Below are 25,205 nucleotides of genomic sequence, written 5' to 3' on the forward strand. Positions count from 1 at the left end.
AAAGTGTATTTACAAGATGGCAATTGCAACACCAGGGGAGTGGTTTATCTTGCTCTATGTTGTACTTGTCAACATTTCTATGTAGGCAAGACTGAAAGATTATTCAAGAACAGGATATATGAACATTTAAATGACATAAAGAACCATAAGAATACCAATTCCCTTTATAAACATAGTATATCCTGTTCAGAATTTAAGAAATTTGTATTTGGTATTTTGGACACTGTTAAAATAGACATCAGAGGGGGGGATTGGAAAAACTTATTAAAAAAGAAGGAGAGCCAGTGGCAGTATAGATTGGCTTCTATGTTTCCCCCAGGATTAAATGAAACAGTGTCATTAACACCACTACTCATTGAAAGGGCCAACAATATTTGAAGTATTCTAAGTTCATGTCTATGATATTTACATATATTAACAACAAAAAATATAATATTCTTTACTTATTCTTTATTCTGGTTTAAGAACTTTAGTAATGTTTAAAAGATTCAATTCATATATTTATATATTTACTTATTTATAAAACATTCATTAACAAAATTAGTAGTTTATAATGAATTATTCATAAGTTTTTATATTGATTAATGTGTTTTAAATTATATCTTTTGTGCCAGTATTTATTAAGTATTTATTAATTTTTTTTGCTTTGTATTCTATATAAAATGTATAAACATTTATGTATCAAATACATTTGGGTTGATACATATTTTTAGGGCTATGTTTGTTTAAATTTTTAATTAAATGTGTGATGTCATTTATTGAAGGGCTATATAAAGTATAATTAAATGTGATTCATTGTTTCTGATGAAGTCTCTACAATGAGATGAAAGCGCTTAAACTTTTGGTTATAATAAATGGACTTTTGTTTTTACATCTTTCAACTGGTGTCCTGGATTCCTGGTTCATTTGGATATATTATCAACAGTTTTGTCCGTTTACTTTTTGTCTTTCGTTTTTTAGAATAGTAACTAGAGGTTGGTGGTCAGTTTCAATCTGAATAGCTTGACCATAAATATAATCATGAAACGTGGAACATGCAAATACTACTGTTAAAAGTTTTCTCAATTTGAGCATACTGCATCTCAGTTTGGGTAAGTGTTCTAGATGCACTGGCTACTGGTCTGCCATCATGAAGTATTACTGTGCCAAGACCAAATTTTGAAGCATCACAGGAAAGAGTGACTGGTTTTGTTCACATCATAGTACCTTAATGTAGGTTGGGTGGCAATTTTCTGCTTGAGGTCTTCAAATGCCTTCCAGTGGTGTTCCAACCATGACCATGCACAATTTTTGCCCATCAGCTCTCTTAAAGGTGCTGTCAACTCAATGAAGTCTGGTATAAACTTGCTTAAATAGTTGACCATGCCTAGGAAATGCTGTAGAGCTTGAATAGTCTAGTGCTGATATCTCAAGGATAGTTGCTTGCTTGGTCGGGTCTAGTCTCAAGCCAAAACTGGTAAATAAATTACCTACATATACGTCTGGTAGCCTGAATTTGCACTTCAGAGGATTGAGCTTCAAGTTTACTTCTAGTGCTCTGTCTAGAGCTCTCAAGGTTTCTGTCATACTCTGCTTCACCATTGCCTCCAACCAATAAATCATCTACTATTATGGCACAAGGATAACCCGAAAAAATTTGCTCCATTACACAATGAAAGACTTCACTTGCAGAATTTATTCCAAATTGCATCCTTAGGAATCTTTATCTGCCAAACGGGGTGCCAAAAGTGGTTAGAAATGAGGATTTTGGATCAAGCATCACTTGCTAAAATAAACTTTTTGCATCCAAAACAGAAAAAAACAGTGGCATTTGGTATTAGGGCTGCGACCTCTTCAACCATGTGCATTGGATGATGCAGTCTCTTCAATGCTTTGTTCAAATCTCTTGGGTCAATGCATACTCTGATTTCATCCGAGCCTTTTTTATGTGCTGCTACCATAGATGACACCCATTCAGTTGGTTCTATAATTGGACAAATTACACCTTGCTGCACCATTTTATCCAAGTGAGCCCTGACTTTATTCTGCATAGCTATCAGAACTTTTCTTGCTGGTCTGACTACTGGAGTGATCCCCTGGGTCTAGCTTCATAGAATACACAACTGGGAAGTTTGCCCAACTTGTCATTGAAAACATCAGCATACTCTGAGAAAATGGTTTCAGAAAAACTGGAATTAAGAGATGCAGTTATGTGATGATGATCTTTGGTAAAAGAAAGATTAATTCTCAAGCTTTCCGAGATCCAGTAAAGACTGTACTGGCCTTCGGACTACATAGAATAACAAGTTGTAACAGTTCTTGGCCAAATAACATGAAAGCATCACTGAGCCTTCGATATGAATGTCTTCACCTTTATAAGCAACAAGTTTCACACGGCTGGCTACACTGATTGTTCATTAGTTCTCACTTTAGCAAATGTATTTTATGATATAACTTTACACATTCAACCAGTGTCTACTTTAAGCTTTGTGGCTTTACCATTGATCCGGACAGTGCAAAACACTTAACTCTTTGCCAATAAATTCATTTATTCTCTTTCACCAAGCACTGATACACCATCTACATAGAAAGTGGACTGCTGCGTCTCTACTTGATCAACATGCTTTCTTGCGTGACCTTTCTTTACAACTGTGTGAGGTTTACTTGATTTACACAACTTTTGAAAATGGTTCCATTTTTTTTACATTTGTGATATTGCTGACCAAATGCTAAGCATTTCTTTCTTTTGAATTCATGATTTGCACAACTGCGACGGTTAACAAGCTGGACTTGGGTTTTGCTGATTCACACTTGTACTGCAGTGAGAATGTTCCTTTAACTGAACTAACCTTAGAACTTGCTGGAAAGCTAAGTGGTCTCCCTGATGAGCTAGCAGGGGCTGTGACTGCCATGTGCTTAGGCCTAACTTCTGTTTGCCACGTGTTGCATACCATCTAGATTTGCTCTGGAGCCTGCTGAAACCATGCTCTTCTCATTCGCAAACATACTTGTGTGTTTTTCTGTCACTTCATGGATCTAACAAATCTCTATGGCTTTAGTTAATGTTAAATCAGTGTCACAAAGCAAGATCTTTCTCACAGCAGCACTATTAATACCACACACAAACCCATCCTTTATTAACTCATCTCTTAAGTCACCAAACCGACAAGTTTTAGCTTTGTTTCTCAGGTCAGTTATATAAGCTGCAAAAGTTTCTCCTGGTTTCTGATCTCTCATGTAAAACAAATGCCTCTCTAAGGTAATATTTGTCTGATGGTTACACATCTCTCTGAACCTGCACTTCAAAAACTCAGGGTCTTCCCTTGATTCAGCCAGTACAACAACATGGCGATTTTCACCTTCTCCCTCATATACTGCTGGTGCATAGAGAAATGAATGCTCTCTTTCTATAGCATCTGACCCAGCTAGGTTTAACAAAATGAATGCCTTGGTGCGTGCATCTTCTGAATAAGTTGCTTGTATAAAAATATTGTACTCTTGCTCAAATATTCTCCAATTCTCTGAAATATTCTCATCAAATAAAAGTGGCAAGGGCTTCCAAAATCCATTTGCCATATTAACACATACCAGTGAAGTGTTTTGCAAATAAGCATAAACAAATACACATGCCAGTATTTTATGCCAGTAGTTGTAACTTTGCTTAGGGCGGCCACGGTGGTGCAGCGGTTAGCGTTGTCACCTCACAGCAAGAGGTTCTCCGGTTCGATCCTTGGCTGGGGTGCCTTATGTGCGGAGTCTGCATTTCCTCCCTGTGGTTGCGTGGCTTTCCTCCAGGTGCTCCGGTTTCCTCCCACATCCCAAAGACATGCTGTAGGTGGATTGGACACTCTAAATTGGCCCTAGGTGTGAGTATGTGTGTGTGTATACCTTCTGTGGAAGGTTGGGTGCTGGGCTGGCAACTTGACACTGTAAAACTCCACTGCCAATCATGAGCGGACAGGTGATCCGCTGTGGCGACCCCTAACCGGGAAAAGCCGAAAGAAGAAGTAGTAGTAGTTGTAACTTTGATCAATAGCACAACAAACCTCTGTATAAATGAACTTTGTGAAATAAGTTTCTCTCGGGCACTGTAATACTCTTGAAATTATTGCAAGAAATCACCTCTCATAAGTGTAAGAAGCATATCAAACAACTGCACGTGTGTCTATGTAACTGGACTTTGCAAAATAAATCTCTAGGGCACTGTAACACTCAAATCATTGTCTTGTAAAAGTAATTTATCATTTTAAGAAACATTTCTAATGACTTCATGATGCGAATAAACTGGGCAAGAGAAGCTCAGAGTCAATAACATTTTGAAATAATTGCACTTTATGAATAAACTGTACACAGCATATTGAAATTTCCCCAAAATGACGGTACCTTGCTAGGCAACTCTTTACAGTGCAAAAAAACACTCTTAATGGCAACACTTTGCGAAGAGACACATCCAGCAAAATAAACTTTTCAAAATAGCTATACTTTGATTGTACTTCACAAAATGGTTGCACTTTGCACATAATTAAACTCTTCAGAATACTTACACAGTAATAAGCACACACTGTACTTTTATATACTGAGATACTTTGAATAACTTTAGTTATGCCCTTGATACAATACGAAGCTGTAGTTATGCCAAAATACAGCACTTTGCTAAAAAAAAAAAAAAAACAGTCACCTTGCTTTACGTATGCTTAAGGTGCTTTTTTTGCCCTTATTATATTCATTTTGCACTTATAATCTCTTTTCATGCCCATTGTACTTTTCTTGTGCTCGCATTACTCTAAACATGCCCCTTTTCCCCTTAAACATGTTTGTTTTACTTTTCTGATAATCGTTATTTTAAACATTTCTCTTAGCTAAGAAACCTTTTGTGCCTCCCACGTGTCTAATAATGCAGTTTGTGCCCATTTTACCTTTTATAAAACAAGCAGTTTGAGAGTAATCTCATTCCCTTTGATTCTTTTCTGCCTCTTTTTTGTGCCCGTTTCTCTTAATTTACCTTCAGTGTCATCTGTGCACCTCATGGCTCCAAATATTATTCTCTGCTAGCCCACTTCTGACATCATGTCACTCTCCTACTTTGGACACAATAGAAAAGTCTTCATGGGTTCTGTTCAAGCAGCTTTATTTTATACAAACATCAAGACAGAAGTTTACTGACTTTAACTTAAGTAACTTGTATACAAACTAACTGCTAGAATCATACATGCTTAGTCGCTGGCAGCACTCTCAAAATTGTACTAGGAATGGCACATGCTTGACATTTATACATGCACATTACGTCTTTGACATGCTTCTTAAAGACACAGTACACAGCAAGGGTACTCTGTAAACTTTCTTTCCAGTGGGTAGATCAAAGGAACAGTTGGGGATATCCGCATGGCTTCCACTTATGCAATGAGTTCAGAAGGTTTAGGATTTTCATGGAGGTTATTGGATAGATATTGTTATACTCCAAGCAAACGTTAGAAAATTCTTCCTTGGGTATACAGCAAATGCTGGAGGTATGATTGGAAAAAGACAGGTAATTACGAATATTTTTTCTGGAAATATAAGGACTTGGCAGATTTTAAAACTTCCCTGCAGAGTACTTCTTCAGTAATGTTAGGAGAGCAAATGGTTATAACTAAGGAAGTAATTATTTTGAGCTTGGATATAGGATCTGAATTGCTCAGACATAGTAAGGCATTACTAAGTTTAATGCTATTAGGTGCTAAAAAAGCATTGCTATAAAATAAAAATCAAACCTAAACCAGCTATAAATGAAATAGTGAATACTGTAAAGGAGATAAAAGAGGAGGAGGATGAACTTTTAGAAAAAGGAAGGAGCAAATTACATAGAAGTAAATGGAAGCTGTGGGAATGATATATGCAGAAAGTACAGTTGTGTAACACTTAACATAGATGTAGATGTTAGAGTGTATTCACTGTTGCAGTCATTACATTTGGGTTATCTGCTTGCAGGTAGCCCTCAGTCGGCCTGATTAACAAAGTCTTGGGTCCTGCGTCGGTTGCTGTCCCTTCTTCCAGTATGTCAGGTCGTCAAGGGTATAAAACATGCAGCCGACGCCATTACATCAGTTTTTCTTGCCCCAGATGCCAGGTGCCCCCCTAATGGGAAGCAATTAAATATAGAAGTACAATGATATACCTCCAACAAAAAAGCAAATACAGCAAAAAGCTTTTAAGCATAGAAAAGGAAAGTAGAGGTATAACTGAGGTATAACTCTGGGCAAGACCGCAATCCAAATTGTAGCTTGCTACAGATCCCCCACCATGCCCCAGGATTCCCACTCCTCATTTCTTAATACACTGGAAAATATTAGGGTTAAACCTAACACCCTAATAATGGGCGATTTCAACTACCCTACCATTAACTGGGAAAACTACTCAAGTACCAACTCTTGTGCTCAACGTTTTCTGGAATTCATAAATTCCAATGCCATGGATCAACTTATCCACACCCCCACCAGGGGCAGCAATTTCCTAGACCTGGTTATTACCAACATGGGCAACCGGTGCTCCACACCAGAGGTCAATTCCTCGTTGGTCAGATCCGACCATAAACTAATCACCCTAGACATCCACATCCCTCCCCGACCCCCCCATTAGGGAAACCACAGTAAAAAATTTCTCCAAAGCCAACTTCACACTTCTTAAGACAGAAGTGGCAAACTTCACGACACCCATGCTGATGGACAACAGAGGTATGACTGCTGAATCCTACACAAATGCTCTTTTATAAGCACTTACATGAGTGCATGGATCGTGCAATCCCTAACAGAACCAAGATGCTATCCTCCAAAAAAAGGAAGCCAATCTGGTGGTCTCCTGCCATAAACAAACTCTACAACAGAAGAAAGAAACTTGCAAAAAAGAGTAAAATCCCATGGTTGGAGAAACTCCCTGGTCAGCTTCAGTAAGAAGCTGAGATCCCTCATAAAATCCTCCAAAGCTAGTTATGAAAACAAAATCGCCATTGACTCTAAAGACAACAACAAAGCATTCTACAACTATGTCAAGAATCTCAATGGCAACATTCAGATCTGCTCTGAGTTACAGCACAATGGCACTAAATATACAGAACCAACGGATATTGCCAACATCCTGGCAGATAGGTTCAGTGCTAACTTTACCCCTCTGTCATCCCCTAAAGGGCCCATCTCTATACCAGAAGAATGCAAAGTTCCTTTAATCACGGCTGCACAGGTAAAAAACACACTATCCAAAGCCAAGAACACAGCATCCATGAGACCTGACGACATCCCAGGCTGTGTTCTACATGAACTACAGAACTAAATGGCACGCCACCCAAGTACCATGTTCAATCATAGCCTCACCTCAGGCTATGTGCCCATTGAATGGTGCACAGTGACAGTTATCCCACTCCACAAAGGGGGAGCCACCACAGACCCCGGAAACTACTGCCCCATTAGCCTAACGAGCCTGATCTGCAAGGCTATGGAGCGTATCATCATGGAACTTATAAACAATGACAATGGTAATCTCCAAACTCAGGACCCCACCCAGTTCGGGTTTGTAAAAGGCAGATCATGTCTCCTAAACCTGACAGACTTCTTTGAAGCAGTCACCAAAACCGTAGATGAGGGTAAGGTGGTTCACACAGCCTATCTAGATCTCGCCAAGGCTTTTGACACCATCCCCCACTCTGGAATTATAGATAAACTCACTAAACTAGGTATAAATCCCTATGTCACAAGATGGGTTGCCAACTGGCTCACTGACAGAACCCACACTGTGAAAGTAGCAGACTCCAAATCCAGCTTCACACCAGTGACAAGTGGAGTACCACAGGGTTCAGTCCTGGGTCCTCTCCTGTTTGGTATCTACTTCTCTGAAGTACAGGCCAACACAGCAGGTCTTTGGATAACGAAGTTCGGAGATGACTGCAAACTAGGAGCCATAATCAAAACTTCAAAAGATGTGGACATCCTACAAAAAGGCCTTGCTGAGACAGATGCCTGGTGTCAAAGCCATGGCCTCAAGCTCAATGCCAAAAAGTGCATTGTCATTCCTTTTGGTAAAAACTCAGTACCCATGAACTACCACATAGGTGGTAGTCTACTTAACACTGAAAGTGTGATGAGACCTTGGGACACAGGTGGACAGTAGTCTCTCCTTTGATAATCACATCGCCACAGTAATCAGGAAATCCTTCTATGTGGCACACCTCATCACAAAAGGTTTCTCATCCAGGAAAAAAGTGGTCATTGTTCCCCTCTACTCATCACTCATTAGACCCATTATAGAGTACAATGCCCCTTTTGGTATGTACCACACAAGACATCTACAACTGGAAAGGCCACAGAATACCTCACAAAGAGGATTACCGGCCTCAAAGAGATGCCCTATGCAGACAGTCTCAAAAAACTGCAGCTTTACTCAGTTGCATATCGCCTACTCAGAGGCGATCTCTGCCTAACACACAAAGCTATGTCAAACCCAGAGCTTTTAGACATGCTCCACTTAAAGAAATCCCAGTCTCTACGAGCTACATGCTCTAGGGACCTAAACCTCGTCACCACAATAAACAGAACATGCTGAAGGGATAGATTCCTGTCCAAGAGCCTTCCCATACTCTGGAACAAACTACCTATCTATATCAAACAAAGCTCCTCATTAGCACTCTTCAAGAAAAATCTTGATGATTGGATGGGAGATAGGAAATTCACCCCGGGGATCATTTCTGTGGCTCTGCTCGACAGTGGCACAGGAAAATAATTTTCTTTGGTGGCGAAAGCCAGGGTACCTTTGGCTAGGCTTATATAGGCCCTAGGGCCAATAGCCTAGTACCTACCTATGAACCTATGAAAGAAGTTAGGGGGCGGAGGGAGGATAACTAGGACTGAACAGTGAACACACACGAACATCTACATTTATGTTAAGTGTACACAACTGTACTATGTTCTTCGTGTTTCACTGTTGCAGTCATTATATTTGGGTAGATTCCCAAAGCTATGGCTGGGAGGAGGAATTTAAATAGCATTAGGACCAGCTATAAGGTCCTGCAAGACTGCAGTGGAAAAGCTAGCTATGGATTTAGAGAAAACTGGCAAAGGATAATGCTTGGTGAAAGTATGTACAGAACTCCAGGCAGCAACTTCTAGGATGTCCCTGGTAGGGATGCCTCAGAAAAGCTGTAGAGGTAGATGCCCTGGTGGAGTGAGATCTGATCCCCTGGGGGATAGGTTTTCCATGGTGCTTATAGCAGAAATGAATGCAATTGCCTATCCATTTAGAAATGGTTTGCTTTGAAATAGCCTTCCCCTCTGCCCTTGCAGCAAATACCACCAACAGTTGTTCATATTTCCTTTGAGGTTTAGTCCCGTCCAAGTAGAATCTAAATTGTCTGTGCACATCCAAGGAATGCAGTATCCATTCTCCTTTGTTCTGTGGATTGGGAAAGAAAGTTGGCAAATGAATGTACTGATTAAGAGCCACAGTGGATACCACCTTGGGCACGAAGGATGGATTGGTTCTGAGGGACACCCTGTCCGCAGGAAAGACGATGAAAGGCTACACTGCCATAAGGGCCTGTAATTCAGATACCCTTCTAGCAGAAGTGATTGCTAAAATGAAAGCTCTTTTCCAAGAAATAAATTTTAAGTCCGCAGTAGCAGCTGGCTCGAAAGGAGGTAGAGTGAGTTTCTCCAAAACAAAGTTAAGGTCCCAGGCTGGGGTTGGAGCTCTCCTGGGTGGTCTCAACTTTTTGGCCCTTCTGAGGAACTGATTGAGCAGTGGATGAGAGAAGAGGGGAGGTTCTGTGTTATAATGAGCTGAAATGGCTGAGGCGTGGATTTTAATGGAGGAAAAAGACAGGCCCTTGTAAAGCATCTCAGTTAAGTATTGTAAAATCTGAGGTAAATTGGGCGCTGCTGTGCTCATCCCTTGATATTGGTTCCAGGCACAGAATCTTTTCCAATTTTCAGGATAAGATTTTCTAGTACTAGACTTCCTTGCCTCCAAAATGATATCCATCACAGGTTTACTGTGGGATGGTAAAGGAGAGATTAGGTAATTAAGTCAGGCTGCAAGGTTTAGTGTTAGAAGCTGAGGGTGTAAAATCTGGTTCTCCTGCTGGGACAACAGGGAAGGAGACTGAGGGAGGTGCCATGGGGATAACCGTGACACACTGCACAGGAGGGGGTACCAGTGTTGGCGTGGCCAGTCTGGAGCAATCAAAATCATCCTTGGTTTGTCCTGTTTGATTTTTAGTAGTACTTTGTAGAGCAGAGGCAGAAGGGGGAAGGTATAGACTGATAGGTTTTTCCAGCTGAAGGACAGAGCATCCATTTTCCAGGCTTGTTTGTGGGGAGTCCTTGTGCAAACTTTGTCCAACTGGTAGTTCTGGGGAGAGGCAAACAAGTCTATATCTGGGCTCCCCCATTTGCTTGCCAACATGTTGAAAAACCCTGGTTCCAGTTTCCACTCATGTGGGTCCATGAGGTTTCTGCCTAGTCTGTCTGCCAGTGCATTTAATTTTCCTGGCAGGAATTGAGCTTGTAGGTGCACTTGGTAGCTCAAGGCTGTGTTCCACAATGCCATGGCTAGTCTGCAGAGGGGGTAAGAATGTGTACCCCCCGGCTTGTTTATGTACCACATAACAGGGGTATTGTCTGTCTTTACCATTAGTTGTTCTGGAAGAATGAGGCCCTTGAAGGCTGTCAAAGCATTCTGTACAGCTAACATTTCTTTTTGATTGATATGCAGGTGCATTTGACTTGGGTTCCATTTTCCCTGAATGCACTTCCCTGCCAGATGAGCCCCCCCATGCATAGACTGATGCGTCTGTTAGGATTTGGGCAGCTAGGGGTGGTGTGAAAGATAGTCCCTTGTTTTGGTGGCAGGCCTCTGCCCACCAAAGGAACTCTAGGCGTAGGCAACATATGGTAAGAATCATTGCTTCTGGATCCTGGGAATGTTGACACCATAGGCTTTTTAGACACCACTGTAGTTTCCTCATATGCAGTCTTACATATGGAATTAGAAGAATGCAGGAGGCCATGAACCCCAAGGCTTGCAGTATTTGTCTTGCAGATAGCAGATTTTTTGTGGCCACTTGTTTGAAGTAGGTTGTCAAATGAATTGGTTTCTCTGGTGTGAGGCAAGCCATCTGAAAAGTTGTATTCAAGCTTGCTCCCAGGAACATAATTTGTTAACAGGGTACCAAGTGAGATTTCTTTTCATTTATGGTGTACCCCAGACAAGTTAGAACCCTTTGTACAAAGGCCAGATGATTCAAAAGTATGTCCTGGCTTTCTACCTGAATTAGACAATCGTCCAGGTATGGGTATATTTGAATATTTCTTTGTCTGCAAAATGCAATAACGAGCTAGGCACTTTGTGAATACCCAGGGCGCAGTAGATAAGCCAAAGGGCACGGCAGAGAACTGATAGTGTGTGCAGCCTGCTTTGAAGCGAAGGTATCTTCTGCAAGATTCCCTGATTGGGATGTGCAGGTATGCTTCTTTTAAATATAGTGTTGCCAACCAGGCTTCTTTGCCTAGCATAGGAAGCAACTGGTGAAGAGTCAGCATCTTGAATTTTGGAATCCCCAAAAAAAAGGTGCTTAGAGTAGACAGGTCCAAGATAAGATGACATGAATTGTCTTTTCTGGGTACCAGGAAAAGTCTCGAGTAGAAACCTTGTCCCTTTTCCTCTTCTGGTTCCAACTGAATAACCCCCATGCTTAAGAGAGAAAGTACTTGTTTGTGGGCTTCTGCCCAGTGATTTGGGGGTAGGTCCGGCCACCCATTTGGTGTTGGCAATGTGTGGAAGTGAAATCTGTATCCCTAGGACACTATATTTAAAACCTATTTGTCCTGGGTAATGCACTCCCAGTTCTTTGCAGGAAGAGCAATCTTTCCCCCCAAAGGGGCAGTCAGTTGATAAGTGCTTGGAAAATTTAAAAGGAAGTCATTGAGACAGTTTACCATAGGGTGGAGTCTTATTACTCCCAGATTTGTAAGGGGAGGCCCCCACTGCTTAGTCCTGTGCATCCCCTGGGACTGAAACTTGGGGTTTCTGCTGTGTCTGGGTTTGGCTTGAGAAGACCTGGAAGGGGCTGGAAAGGACCAATTTTAAGAGGACTAGTGCCCACTAAATCTAGGAGGCTGAACTTGTAAGAAATCTTTAACAGTTTGCATAGATTTAGCTTTATCTTCCATCTTTTTAAGAACTTCCTCAGCCTTGTTGCCAAACAGGCGGTCCTGATTTAAGGGAGCATCCAACAATTTAGCTTCAACATGATCAGGCAAAGATTGCTCCTTAAGCCAAGCATGCCTTCTGAGCACAGACCCAGTAACAGCAGCCCTGCAAGAGGCCTCTAATGAATCAAAACTACATTGCAAAGCATGTTTTCCAATCTGTTCAGCAGAATGCATTAAATTCTGTAATTCTTTATTTTCCACACAATCAGGAATAGTCATTTCCTGTTTAAGCAATCCAATAACATATTGCTGATAATACTTTAACATATGGAACTGGCAATTTAAAGCCCTAATGGCCAAGGTTGCAGAAGTGTAAACCTTCTTACCCCATCTATACTGGAGTCTCTATCTGAAGGGGTAGCACTTTTAGCAGTAGAAGCCTTAATGCCACTGGGCCCCTGAGAAATAGTCTCTGGATCCACAATAGGATTTTTAAAAAGGAACTTGTGTGACTCAGGGACCCTGTAGTATCTTTCAGGTTTTCTGGGAGTAAGAAGCAAGGAATCAGGGGCCAAACTAGATTCTGAAATAGCATCAACAATGTATAGTACAGGAGGAATAGCTAAAGGCCTATGCTGAGGCAAGAGTAAGAAATCTCTGAGCCTCTTTTTTAAATCAGAAAAATCCTGGCTTTCCCAGTGGAAATGCTCCCTTAGAGTATGCAAGGTTTCACCAGAAGAAAAATCCTCTGGAGGGTAAGGTTTCACCAAACGAAAAATCCTCTGGAGGGGAAGCAGAGGGAATACAGTCCTCTGCATCAGAATCGTCATAAGTAGATAAGGGCAAATCCAGATCAGAATAATCAGAAAAAAACAGAATCCTGGTCAGAAGATTCATAAACAACTTCAGTCCTAGGCCTCTTAGAAGGGGGGGGGGGTTGGATACCCCTGCTTAGAGTTATTAGATCTTCAGCCATTCTTATCATTTGTTTTTTAGGCACAGAGGCCTGAGCATGTGGCCTGGGCATCGATTTTTTAGGCATGGTTCAAGATTTAGGCCTAAGTGAAGTAGAAGGCGTCTGTTTACTATGCAAGTCCGTAAGCCTGAATACACCCTCAGAAGCCAGTGCCTGCAGAGCGACTCTGGACCATCTAAGGTAGAGACATCCGCGGGTTCCATAGTTGAAGCGGGTATCAGGGGCTGCAAAAGCACCTCACTGAGTACCGGTGAACTTGGTTAAGAGAAGTGTCGTCAGCAGTTTTGGACCTCGGTGGCCTGTGTCTGTCTTTATCTTTGCATTTTTTTTTGGAATCCCGGTAGTCGGATGGCTAGCTGACAACATTTCTGGATAATTAATATTAAAAACTGACGGCAAGGTACGTCATGGTCTGGGCCTAAGGTAAGGAATACAGTACGAATGAAAATCTTTATGAGGTGTTTGCTTTCCACAAGTAATGCAATTATTAACTTTTACTGACATCGGTAAGGAGCAAGAAAAAGTTTCCCCAACGGGGTACTTAGCTTTAGTTGAAGACTTCGGTTCTGAAACTCGAAAACAAAAATTTCAAGTTGCGGCCGACTGGCACTTGCGAACTGCTTCTGCTTTGGGCACCGCACGGCAAGAAAGACTGATGTAATGGTGTTGGCTGCATGTTTTATACCCCTGATGACCTGACGTCATGGAAGAAGGGACAGCAACCGACGCAGGACCCAAGACTTTGTTAATCAGGCCAACTGAGGGCTACTGCAAGCAGATAACCCAAATGTAATGACTGCAACAGTGAAACACGAAGAACATCAGTGTTGAGGAAGAGTAGGAGTGAAACTTAGCGGAAGGCAGAAAGTAAGCAATTTGTAAAAAACTGTAATGAATGAAAACTGTTAAAAAGAAAGCACATATGTAAATATCTTCTCTGTGTACTATAGTCTCTCAAGCCAACATACTGTTGGTTGAATGACTGTTCCCAAAATTTATCTAAGATTATTCCTCCCAGAAAATCACGGATAGAAATACTTAATCTAAAATGTCTCACGAGTATTGGTGGAGATATAAACTAATATTATAGTACAATAATATGACAAGAGAGGAAACCACCACCATTAAGATCTTGTCTGCATTTTATCAAGGACAAGACAAACCATCTCTCTAGAACAAGAATGAACATTGTCCAACATGCAGGGTGAAAACTATAAGAAAACAGTCCCATATCACAGATTAGATGCTAAAGCAATGACCAGTCAAAGGGGAGAAAATTGTCAATTTCCTCCTCTCCAAGAAACTATGTCTTAAGAACTGTGAAGTATTGATCCTGTATCTAGAGGTCTCAAAAAGAAACTAGGATTTAGTGGACTATTAAAAAAACAAACACAGGCAAGCCCCCAATACAGTACAGCAACCTAACAGACTAAAACAAAACAAGGTTGATGAAAGGTAAAGCCCTATGACCATGACAGAGTACTTCTCAGATTACAGGGGATCTGCTAACCATACAGGGGAAAAAAAGACTCAAATGGCAATAGGTGAAAAAGAACCTTGTGGCACTCTCAGCAATTTAAGTAGCCTGAGGCCCAATGAAAACTAGAGTATAACCAGGGAAAATAAACTGCTAATGAGAAATGTTTATCAAGACATAAGCAGTTAAATCCAATGGCCTGATCGAATCAGAGGTAGCTTGTGGATGCTCCCAACTGGGTAAAACTCAAATCTAGAAAAATCAAACAAGCCACAGCTTAACCTGAAGGGCAAATGATAGCTCAGGGAAAAGGTAATCTACCAATAATACTATGGAAGCAAGAACAGGAGTATTAACATCTGAAGGCCACAAAGAGTTCCATCTGTGGATGATACAAGTTGGAGGAAACCTCTTGAACTTCAAGAAGGAAGCAAGGTAAGTGATGACTGGAAAATTTCCAACTAGCAAAAGGCCAGAGGCAAAGGACCATGACAAATTCCAAACAGAATAGTGGTCTGTGTGGGAGCTGAATCTAGCACTAGGCAAAACATTTGTCTTTAACAGAGTTCTTCTTTATGAATTCACTGTGCGTCAGTGCATGGGTCAAGGCACATGTGCACATCTACATTCCTGCTGCTTTTCTGTGTGTTCTCGACACATGCACATTTAAACACACATGCTGCTCTTCTGCCCTTCCATGCGCAAAATTTAAAATTGTTTTGCTGCTGCAGAATGTTCTATTCCTTGTTAGCATGAACCAAACATTCTATTCCATTCCTTGTACGTATGTGAGAGCCAAACATTCTACTCCCTGTGTGTGAAAAATACCCTTGTTAGGGACTGCAGGTTAGTTAACTAACTTGCTCAGGCTCAAACCCTGTACCTTAATTACTAGAGACACAAGCATGAATCCTCTAGATCAACCACCAAACTAGCTTCAGGACCTTTTTAAGGAAATTTGAGTTTTGTGAGATTCAGTGCATTTTCAAAGAACTGCGAGTTTAAAGAGATTCAGAGCTTTTTCAAGGAATTGTGAAATTCAGGAGTTTTAGTGCATTTTAAAGGGACTGTGGGTTTCAAGAGTTTTAGTGAATTTTTAAAGAATTATGAGCTTCAGGAGTTATAGTGCATTTTCAAGGAATTTTGAGTTGCAAGGTAAGAAAAGTTTACTGTTCGTCATGCTAAGTCTATTTTTAATGTGCAATAGTTTTCTTTAGCAAATTGCTATGAGTGTTTGTTCTATAGAATTAGAAAGCAGTGGTAGTAGCACAACAGGCAGTATAACTGCATGTGGTGTAGAAGGTTGTAGGTTCTACCCCCACACCATGTAGATGGATTGCTGATACTGTGTTGCACTTTAAGGGGGGATTTTACACTCCTGAGTGTGTTGTCCTTTGGATGAGATGCCTAGTAACTATGAACCTATCATCATTTTGCCAGCCATTCCCTAACTGCAATATTACCAGCTTACCATTTTTTAATGTAACATAGGAAATTTATTCTTCAAAGACAGCATGCTCTTGAAATGCTGAAAAGTAAAGTTGTTTGCCAGCAGCAACCTCTTCGTTAATTCCAATTCTAGTTAATGCAGAATTATTCAGATGACTTTTACATCTGTAGAGACTGTACATATTGACAGATATTGGGGGATAACAGCAGCAGTTTTGGTGGCCTTTTATGGTTAAAAGGTTCTAAAATGGGTAGTTTTTGTCATTGATTCATACAGTTTGTTTCATTGTTTACTGAAAGAAATGTTCAAAATTACAAATTTAAAAAGATACAAGTTGTGCTATGGAATATAATTTAATACAATCAGGTGAATCAAAGAAAATATTCATGTATGCATGGTCCTAAAAATGTGTGCAAGGGGACTATGGTTTGAAAACAACCCAAAGGTAAACAATCAACCACTGGCCAGATGCATTTTCTTTGAATGTGAGATTCAATGCCATTTTAAAGGCAGAGAAATTTACTGCTCATGCCAAATCTGTTTCACTATGAGACTGTATTGCTTTGTTTAGCAACTACCAGTGTTTGTGCTATAAAATTTGAAACAACAGTTATAAATTAAATCCAAACAGCTATAATCAGCATGTAAAGAAGAAAACTGTAGGCAAACTGACAGGTTTGAAAAGTGTTTATGGTAACTGGGGAGAAATAGACAAGTAATGAGACACTGGAATGGCTACTGCCGAGGGAACACAATCCATTATCCTGCCTAGGGCCCCATTTGACCATGATCCGGCTCTGCTCTGGTCTGTGCATAAGGATACCAGGAGGCTGCAAGTAGCTCTCCTAACAATGACCTCAGAAATCAAAATATGAATCAGATTTCAGACTGGGATCTGCTAAATGGTAATAAGAAGACAGATGGAAGACCACAAATGCTCTCCAACTATGAAACTGAGATAATACTGATGAAAGGAAGACAGCCAACTTCAGGATAAAGGCAGGTGCTAAAGAAAACAAGCCAGAGACAATAAGAAGTCAGGCTATCTCCTAAGGTAATACAGCCACATCCCCAGTATCTGAAAGGAAAGAGACTCAAAAGACAACAACCAACACTGGAATAAGAACTAGGGAAGGAGACCAAGAAGATATCATGTTCACCTCTGACCAGAGGCAGACAATTAGGACATAAGACAGACAAACAAGCATATTCTTTAAACATCAGAAGAAAATTAACTAAAGGGTGATGATAATAATTGTGATGTTCCCACACTGGGCCAGTAATCAAGGAGCCTGAATCTTCACCACTGACACTGGAGAGGGACGTGCACTATGAATACAAATGGATACACTTAGTATTTCCAGATGCAGACCTCTCTGCATCAAGCACAATTTCCCTTAAGAGCACACAAGGCACACACTCAGCCCAGGGTCAGGGTGTCTCTACCTGCCTCTCCCCAGGTCCCCAATAAGGCTCCCACTGGCACTGTGAAACCAGTGCTTTGTGTCCCTGCCCCAAGAAGCTGACACACACTCTCTTAGAGATTTAATTTTTCACACACACCTGGGAAAGGCTGGCACAGATTACCAACTTTGCCCAGACTATAAGGTAGAGTCACTGCCACCAGTCAGTTACTATAAGTCTAAAGGGTATCCAATTATGTTAAGTTTTTAATGTTTAATAATATTAAAGCATGTAAAGCAGCGTTTGCCTGAGCGGTTTTCTTTTTGAGTTATGTTAAGTGAAGTTAATACTAATATAAATGGGTGCCAAGGGAGACAAAACCAGTACCCAGAAAACAATAAAAGGATTTTATTCAGCCAAGCACGTCACTTCAAACACATTTACACTACACAATGCGTAAATACGTTTTCATCATTAAAACCTCATCAGATGTGGACTGTAAGCACAAAACATCCTTATATAACACACAAATTTACATGTATAACAATGGCAATGTTGACCAAACAGCAAGGCTTTAGGAGTGGCCAAAGTTATCACCAAATAAATATGTGCAAATGCTTTCAAAGCTTAAATATTTTCTAAAAAGGACCAGCCACAATGAAAAGTTTAAATATATTAAATAATAAAAGAAAAATAAAATACTAAATATAAATTTACAGCAAACCACAGAGTTCAAATCACAGGAAATATTGAAAACAACAGTGATGGACAGACTTCTACAAACAAATAAAAACAATTTCTAAGCTAAGCTTTGCTATATTCCTGAATGAATCTAGGATAATTACTATTCCCTAATAACTTACTTGATACAGAAAGGCATGATGAAATAAGTGAGCAGTCTTCCTAGTGAAGTTCCCCAAACCAGAATACTCAATACTCGGATTACTCCCTGTAAAAATATAATATCCAAGATGACTCATCTGGTCACCTGACTCTAGGTTCTCACAGTATCCCCCTTTGAAGATGAGAAAGGAATTTAGCATACACGGCTACAATGCACATCTAAATGTTTATAGTAGTGCCTGGGGCTTCCCCTCTCTTTACTGAGCTAATGAAAAAAGGTTTCTTCCAGACCCTCCATCTCCAGTCCTATTCAGTACTGTTGGGTGCAGCTTTAATTGTTTAACAGCTCATTTACATTTCCCTTATTTTTCTTAAAGTAAGCGAGCTGGTTAACCTCTGCTGTCCCAGTATCCTCTACTAAAATCTATACATTTAATTCATTTACAATAATACATGTACATTTCTTTTCATTCCAGAAGGGTGCACCGTTGATGCAGTTTAACGTTAAGTAAACCTCACAAATACATTTTTAGCACAAGCATCTGTACAAATCAGTTTGATATACAAATGACATACATTTACAAAATTGCAGCTAGCTGTGCTGGCAGAAGTCATACATCCACTGCCCTACTTCTCCTGGCATGGCTGGCAGTACCTCCTATCATCACACCAATAATGATGATGATGATATCAAGGAATGAAATCAATCCAGGGCACTGGAAAGAAGACCATCCTAACCCATGAACTAAGAGCAACAGAACCTTAATCCAGCTGAGGAGGGGAGAAGCTGGCTAGGCTACAGAATTGGAAGCTAGTCCTACACATACAGGGGTGCAGTCCATTAAGCAAACTCCTTGTGCCCACTGGTCAGGTTAACTGGATGGATAAACAGCTGTGAAGAGGAACCCCACCAGAAGAGCACCAGTCAAGAGAGAGAGGAAGATACTCTAAGGAGTCAAAGAGACTCAACTTTGTGGAAACCACAATAGCCCAATGGGAAAAACAAGGGCAGAAAAACACCATTACCACTAAAAGTAACTGAATACAATGAGGAAGGCAAGCACAGAAACAAAAAAAAGACTAGAGGACCTAGAAAAGGAGGGAAAGTGAGGCCTGGAGACAATATAGCTGAAGGACAAAGCAAGGGGAAAAAAGATAGCCTTGAATCAGCACACTTTTGCCAGGGTAGATCAAACTACCATTCAGAAGAAGACTAAATGGGATAAAGAGAAGACAACAGGGTCCCAATAAAGCAGAAGCCAAGACACCTGTCCAAAGGGAAACATAAGAGAAAAGGGACTGTTAAAGAAGAACCCCACCCTGCAAGGAATAAAGAGAAAAAAAATAGTCTTGTAACAGGCCCAGAATTCCACATATCAGAACTGAAAATCAAAGAATGTAACCTGTCATGAGGATTATTTGTTCATAGGTATACACTAAGCCAACAATCACTGGGGCCTTTATAAGCCTAGCAATGTAACCCAAATGCAGCTCATGAGTTAGTGTCTTCGAGATTATTTTAAGAGGTGCATGTTATTCAGCGCATGATTTAACAGCTGCCTATGTCCATCAGAGGTACAGATGTCAAACCAGGTATGCATTTCCAATTTACCAGCCACTGGTCCAGGTATTGCTCGAATACGGTGATGGAAAATCACCTCTCGGTAGTCTGTAGGAAGCAAGAGCATAGCCATAGAGCTCTGAGGTGACCTGCACTGGACATTGTGCTTATGATCTGTATTCTTTTTGTGAGAAACCTCTGTGGATGTTCCAGTTGTTGCATATGCCTTGTTAGGTACATACCGAGGGGGGAGTCAAACTCAATGATCTGTCTGACAATGGCTGAGTACAGTGGCAAAATGACTACCCTGGACCTAGATGCCATGTCTTTACTTGATACAGAATGATTTTCTTACAAGCTTAGACACATCATCTTCAAGTCATAAACTCGTTGACTCCTTTAAGACTCGTTTGTTCAGTGAGGTAGTTTATGGGTTATCTGTACTTATTATACTATTTTATATTTTGAGCCATTAAATCTTACTTCCCACATTTTTTTAAGCCATGACTTTGGCACCATGACTTTGGCACCAGTAGATCTTCAGTGTTAGTATCTTGGGGAAGGTGATAGGTTCTGGTAAACCAAAAAAAACTGGTTTTAAACTTCTCTTTTGACACTGATCTTGACTTCTGAAAATAGATGCCCAAAGACAGCACCCAGCAGGAGGGGCCCCTGGGGACCACTGGTGACCAGCCTCTTCGTAGAAGTGGTCTCTGCACTTCTAATTTAATGGATCCTATCTGTGAGCCAGCTGGCTGTCCAGCCTGTTACATGGGGGGGTTACATGGGAACTAATTCTGTTTTTTTGTCAATTCAAGAGAGGGTGTGACAATGCTTTAGCTAGCTAAAGGGAAGCAGTATGCTGCAGCCATTTCTGCCCCTCATCCACTGCCTTGACATTCTCAGTCCAGGACAGGTAGGCATGGCATGACTTATGACTGACCAAAAAACAAAACCAAACTGGATTGGGTCGAGTGTCTGAAGATTTCCTATGTCATTGTTGCTCATTTCCATATTCTTACCATGGCTTTGCACATGAGACTAGTCAGACTAATGGGTCTTTAGTTCCCAGATCCATCGACGGACTGCCCTTTTGCATTGTGATGACCACTGCAGTCTTCCTGTCATGTGGTATGGGGTCTGTGCACAGGTTATGGTTAAAGTGATGAAAGTGGCCCTGATGGTCATATTTTTGGCTATTTAGGAGGCATCCTGGAATATTATTGTGGCCCACTGATGTTGTATTTTTGGCCTTATCTAAAGCATCTAAGACCTGCTCCCCTTTTGACAGTTGGAGGCATTATGTTAGATGTTATTTTCTTTGGGGGGGGGGCTGTGGTTGAGACAGAAGTAAAGACAGAGCTGAATTTGTCAGCCATAAGGTTTGCTACATCAGTTCTGCGAAAGTAGCTCCATTTACCAACATTTCAGCAGACTGTTCTGTGCTGCCTTTGAGGTTTTGGATATAGGTGAAGGCGGCTATATGGTTATCCTTGACCTGGAAGGCTATCTTGACCACAAAATTAGCTTTGTTGGACTTAATTAGTCCTCTTAGCTGTCTATTCAGTTTGATGAGAGAGTTTTGTTAAACTTCCTAATTTTAGCTATGACTTTTTTTTTTCCTTTTGTTGTACAACATGTTTAATTTTTGCATTTCAGCAGGGTGTTTTTTTTAAGTTAGTCTTGGGCTTACTTCTGGTAGACACAACAGCCTCTATGCAATCATTAATATGGTTTAACAGAGCTTCTTGCGAATAATTTCACATAGGCTGCTGTGTTATCTGGGTTTGGAGGGACATGAAATGTTAACAGATTACCACTTAATAAAAGGTAATTTTGCCTTGGAGTAGTTTCTGTTACAAGGTTTGCTGGGGTTACAGAACTGATTCTTATTTTGAAGAGACTGATTTGTAGTCTGACCTTACCAGAGAAAATATGACACTGGGGATGGAGCTTGGGTGCAGTGTTCTCTCAAGTACCATGTCCAACATGTTTGTACCCCAAAAGGCATATGCACTAACTGGTCCAAGGTGTCTGTGTTGCAAATTTGCAGTAGTGTAGGATCCCCATTTCACAGACAGGTAATTACAGTCCCCTATGAGTACGATATCTGGTCGAATGCTGAGTTTCACCAGTAGGTCTTCTTATGATCTATGGGTTTCTTGGGACACAGAAGGTGACCTATAGCTTGCTATGACATAGTATGGAACTTCGTCTATGGTAATTTGGATGTGAAATAACTCCAGTGCATCATCCTGTTTAATCAACACAGAGGTATGCTGGTTATTGATATATATATATATATATATATATATATATTGAGGCACCTCCACCTTTAGTCTCTGTTTGTGCAGTTGCTGGTCTAAACGCATGGAAGGCACCAAAGCCTTGCACTGCCAGGATACACTCTTTGGCATTAAACCATGACTTGGTAAATGCAATGACGTCTACATTTTCCAAGGTGAGGAAAACTTGGAGGGAGTGAAGCTGTTTGTTTAGATTCCTGGCATTAAGCAGCAATACCTTTAGCTTTCCTTGGGTACATTTAGCTTTGTTGGAAGGTTTGACAATTTGACATTGTCTGTAAAGGTCTATCGGGGAGTACAATGTTTTACTCAATATTCGAAAGAGGGGACAAATGCAGACCATCCTTGGCAAATCAACATGGTTTACTAACCATGTCCTCATACAATCATAAATACTGTATTCCCCTAGAATGACATCAAAAACTAAGCCAACTGTTAAAGACTATCAATTCTGTTCACATTGTAGCATCACCCTTGGTTTAGGTAGAATGCTGCTTAAAATGCTAGGCACATACAAGTCTGTGACACACAGTCCAAGAGCTCCATAATACCTCTCTTCATATAGTCTAGGCACGTGGGTTTCAGGTCATTTACTCCTACATGGACTATAACTGAATAATACTGGTATCTGTATTGCAATGACTTGAATGCATGTGTAACTTGGCAGATCCTCACTCCAACAGTCAAATTACTTGTTTTCTCCCTGCTCATCCTAGCGAGTGGGGCATTAGTATGTCATACAATGGAATCCACTATGACTGCAGTCCTGGGTAGCATACTGGTCTGACATGGTTTCTATCATTCCTGTTTTAAAGTTGAAATCTATAAAATGTTAATGTATGGAACATTTTTTACTTTGATTTTTTATTTAACATCATATGGATTTGTTTTCTCCATTGGTTTAGTCAACTTTTATACAAGTTATTTTCACGAATTGTAATGACCGAGTTTTACTGTCCTAGCACTTTAAGTAATTAAATGTATAATGAATGGCTGGTTTTAAAGGTATTTAAGTAAGGGATGCTGGGTTATTTTCATCTCTGATGAAGTCCCAGTTTATTTTGAAGGGATGAAGTGATACTTTCATCATTTTGTTGTGGCATCCATTTTATTTTAGATACTGTTCAGCTTTATTACCTGGTGTACTTACACCTACTGTGAAGCATTACTCATTTTAAACCATTACCAGGTTTTTATTTATGTGAAGTGGTATTCAACTTTATTATCCATGGCATTTCATTGCTTCAACTGACACTTGTTTAGCTTCAATCTTATAAGGCACTGTGACCCTGAGGCATTGCCATATAATGATTAAGTGTTTACCTTACAGATACAAGGTACTAGGTTTGATTCTCACCTTTGAGGGAAATTGGCTAGGCTTAAAATGCCCCACAAGGGCAACTAGCCTAGTACTTACCTATGAACAAGGAAGATTACAAGTCTTCTGCATTCTAGACCATCTTGAATACATCATAACTCAATTAACCAAAACTGTCTGAGATGTATGGCAAGAGATGAACTTACTAACTCTAAGGCTATGTACAAAACAAAACTTATAACTGAATTAACCCAAAATATACAACATGTAGGTGAAAATATCAGCCAGCTGCATCTCAGATTATATATATTTGAAAAGTTATACAATAATTTCTCATTATACCAGAGACAGAGTATAATATGAGCCTGGAAGGGTATGATAAGGTATAGATTCCAGTGCCATGCACTACTGATCACCTATACCTTAGAATAAAATACAGGCCTGCTGGTTTCAAGGTTATATACCACAGCTCATGTTTGACAATCACACTGTGACAGCTGCAAAAGAGGTAATGCAATAAGCCTTCTTGCCTGCAGATTAAAATTAAGCTGTGTATGGTTATGAAATCGTCACATAGTATCGGAGACAATGTCAGCTATGAGACAGATGATCGAGAAGGCTGTAGGAGTGAACAGTAAAACAGTTGGTCTTGAAAATGGGGCAGAAGTTATTTTTGGAGTTAAAAGAATGTGCCCTTCCTAAGGGGAAAAAACATGCCACTAATCTCACTGATCAACAGTTCAAGTGTTCGAAGGTTAAGCATAACAGCGCCATTCAGTGCAGAATGGGAGAATTTCCCTTTTCTGCACTGAAGTGCGATCTCGGAGTTGGTATATTTAAGTATGGGGGTGTGGGTGCAGGAGGGATTGCCCCTCTGCCTGCACCGTTAAGGTAAGTTTTGTTTTGTTTTTTTATTATATATTCAAACTTTCGAACTTCGATCATATGTTGTCAAACAGATGTGATTCGAAGTTTTAAGAGTTCGATTATATAATACAGACCCGAATAGTGTACAAAAATCTTGTTGCTGATGTGATCCACATCTAGAGAAAAGAAAGACTGATACAAAAGGGATTCAGTGCTGGCTATGACTAACACCAAAGGAGAGTCAATGACCGACCCAGTGTCAAAACAGCTTCTTGCCAAATCAGCTCTGCTGAAGTGTTGGGACCACAAAGAACAGAAGACAGTACCCCTGGGTTCAAGACGAAGGAATATCTGGCTCCAAGAAGAGGTAAAGGCTCGATGATCATCATCAAATCCTTCAATGTTGGCAGCAAGCAACAGGATCAGTATTGAATACTTTATATCAGACCTCTGAACAGTTCTAGAAAGGAAGACTCTGCTTCAGACTCCTAAACAAGGTCTTAGTAGGCATTGCTGTCATCAACTGAACAAACCCAAGGAAGCCCATGCCACAGTTAACACTGATGCATAGACCTGGCCTAGTGAAAGGGCCTGTAGGATCCGGTTCTGCTGTGTTCAGAACCAGAACAGAAAAGTCTGTGAAAGAAAAGGTTATAACATATAAAAAAGTAAAAATCAACATTAGCCGTTAACCCTGCTGGTGCAGTGCATATAAACATCAATATTTGGAGGAAGGATGAGATGTACGAAAACGTTACATTATCACACAGAAGACAGCTTGATAATATCAAAATGGAGAATAATGCCAACAATAACTTCTCTAAACATGATCATACTAGAGAGAGTACATT

At 40.4% G+C, this 25,205-nt stretch overlaps 1 protein-coding gene across 1 annotated transcript in view; it reads right to left on the bottom strand.

The window, feature by feature from the left end:
• The window catches only part of CD82 (CD82 molecule), a 1,552,457-nt gene that overhangs the window by 90,838 nt on the left and 1,436,414 nt on the right, over positions 1-25,205 (bottom strand). The window lies entirely within an intron of this gene.

Source organism: Protopterus annectens, chromosome 9.part0 (genome assembly GCF_019279795.1).
Source record: "Protopterus annectens isolate FY-2018-M chromosome 9.part0, PAN1.0, whole genome shotgun sequence".
Classification (NCBI taxonomy): Eukaryota; Metazoa; Chordata; order Ceratodontiformes; family Protopteridae; genus Protopterus; species Protopterus annectens.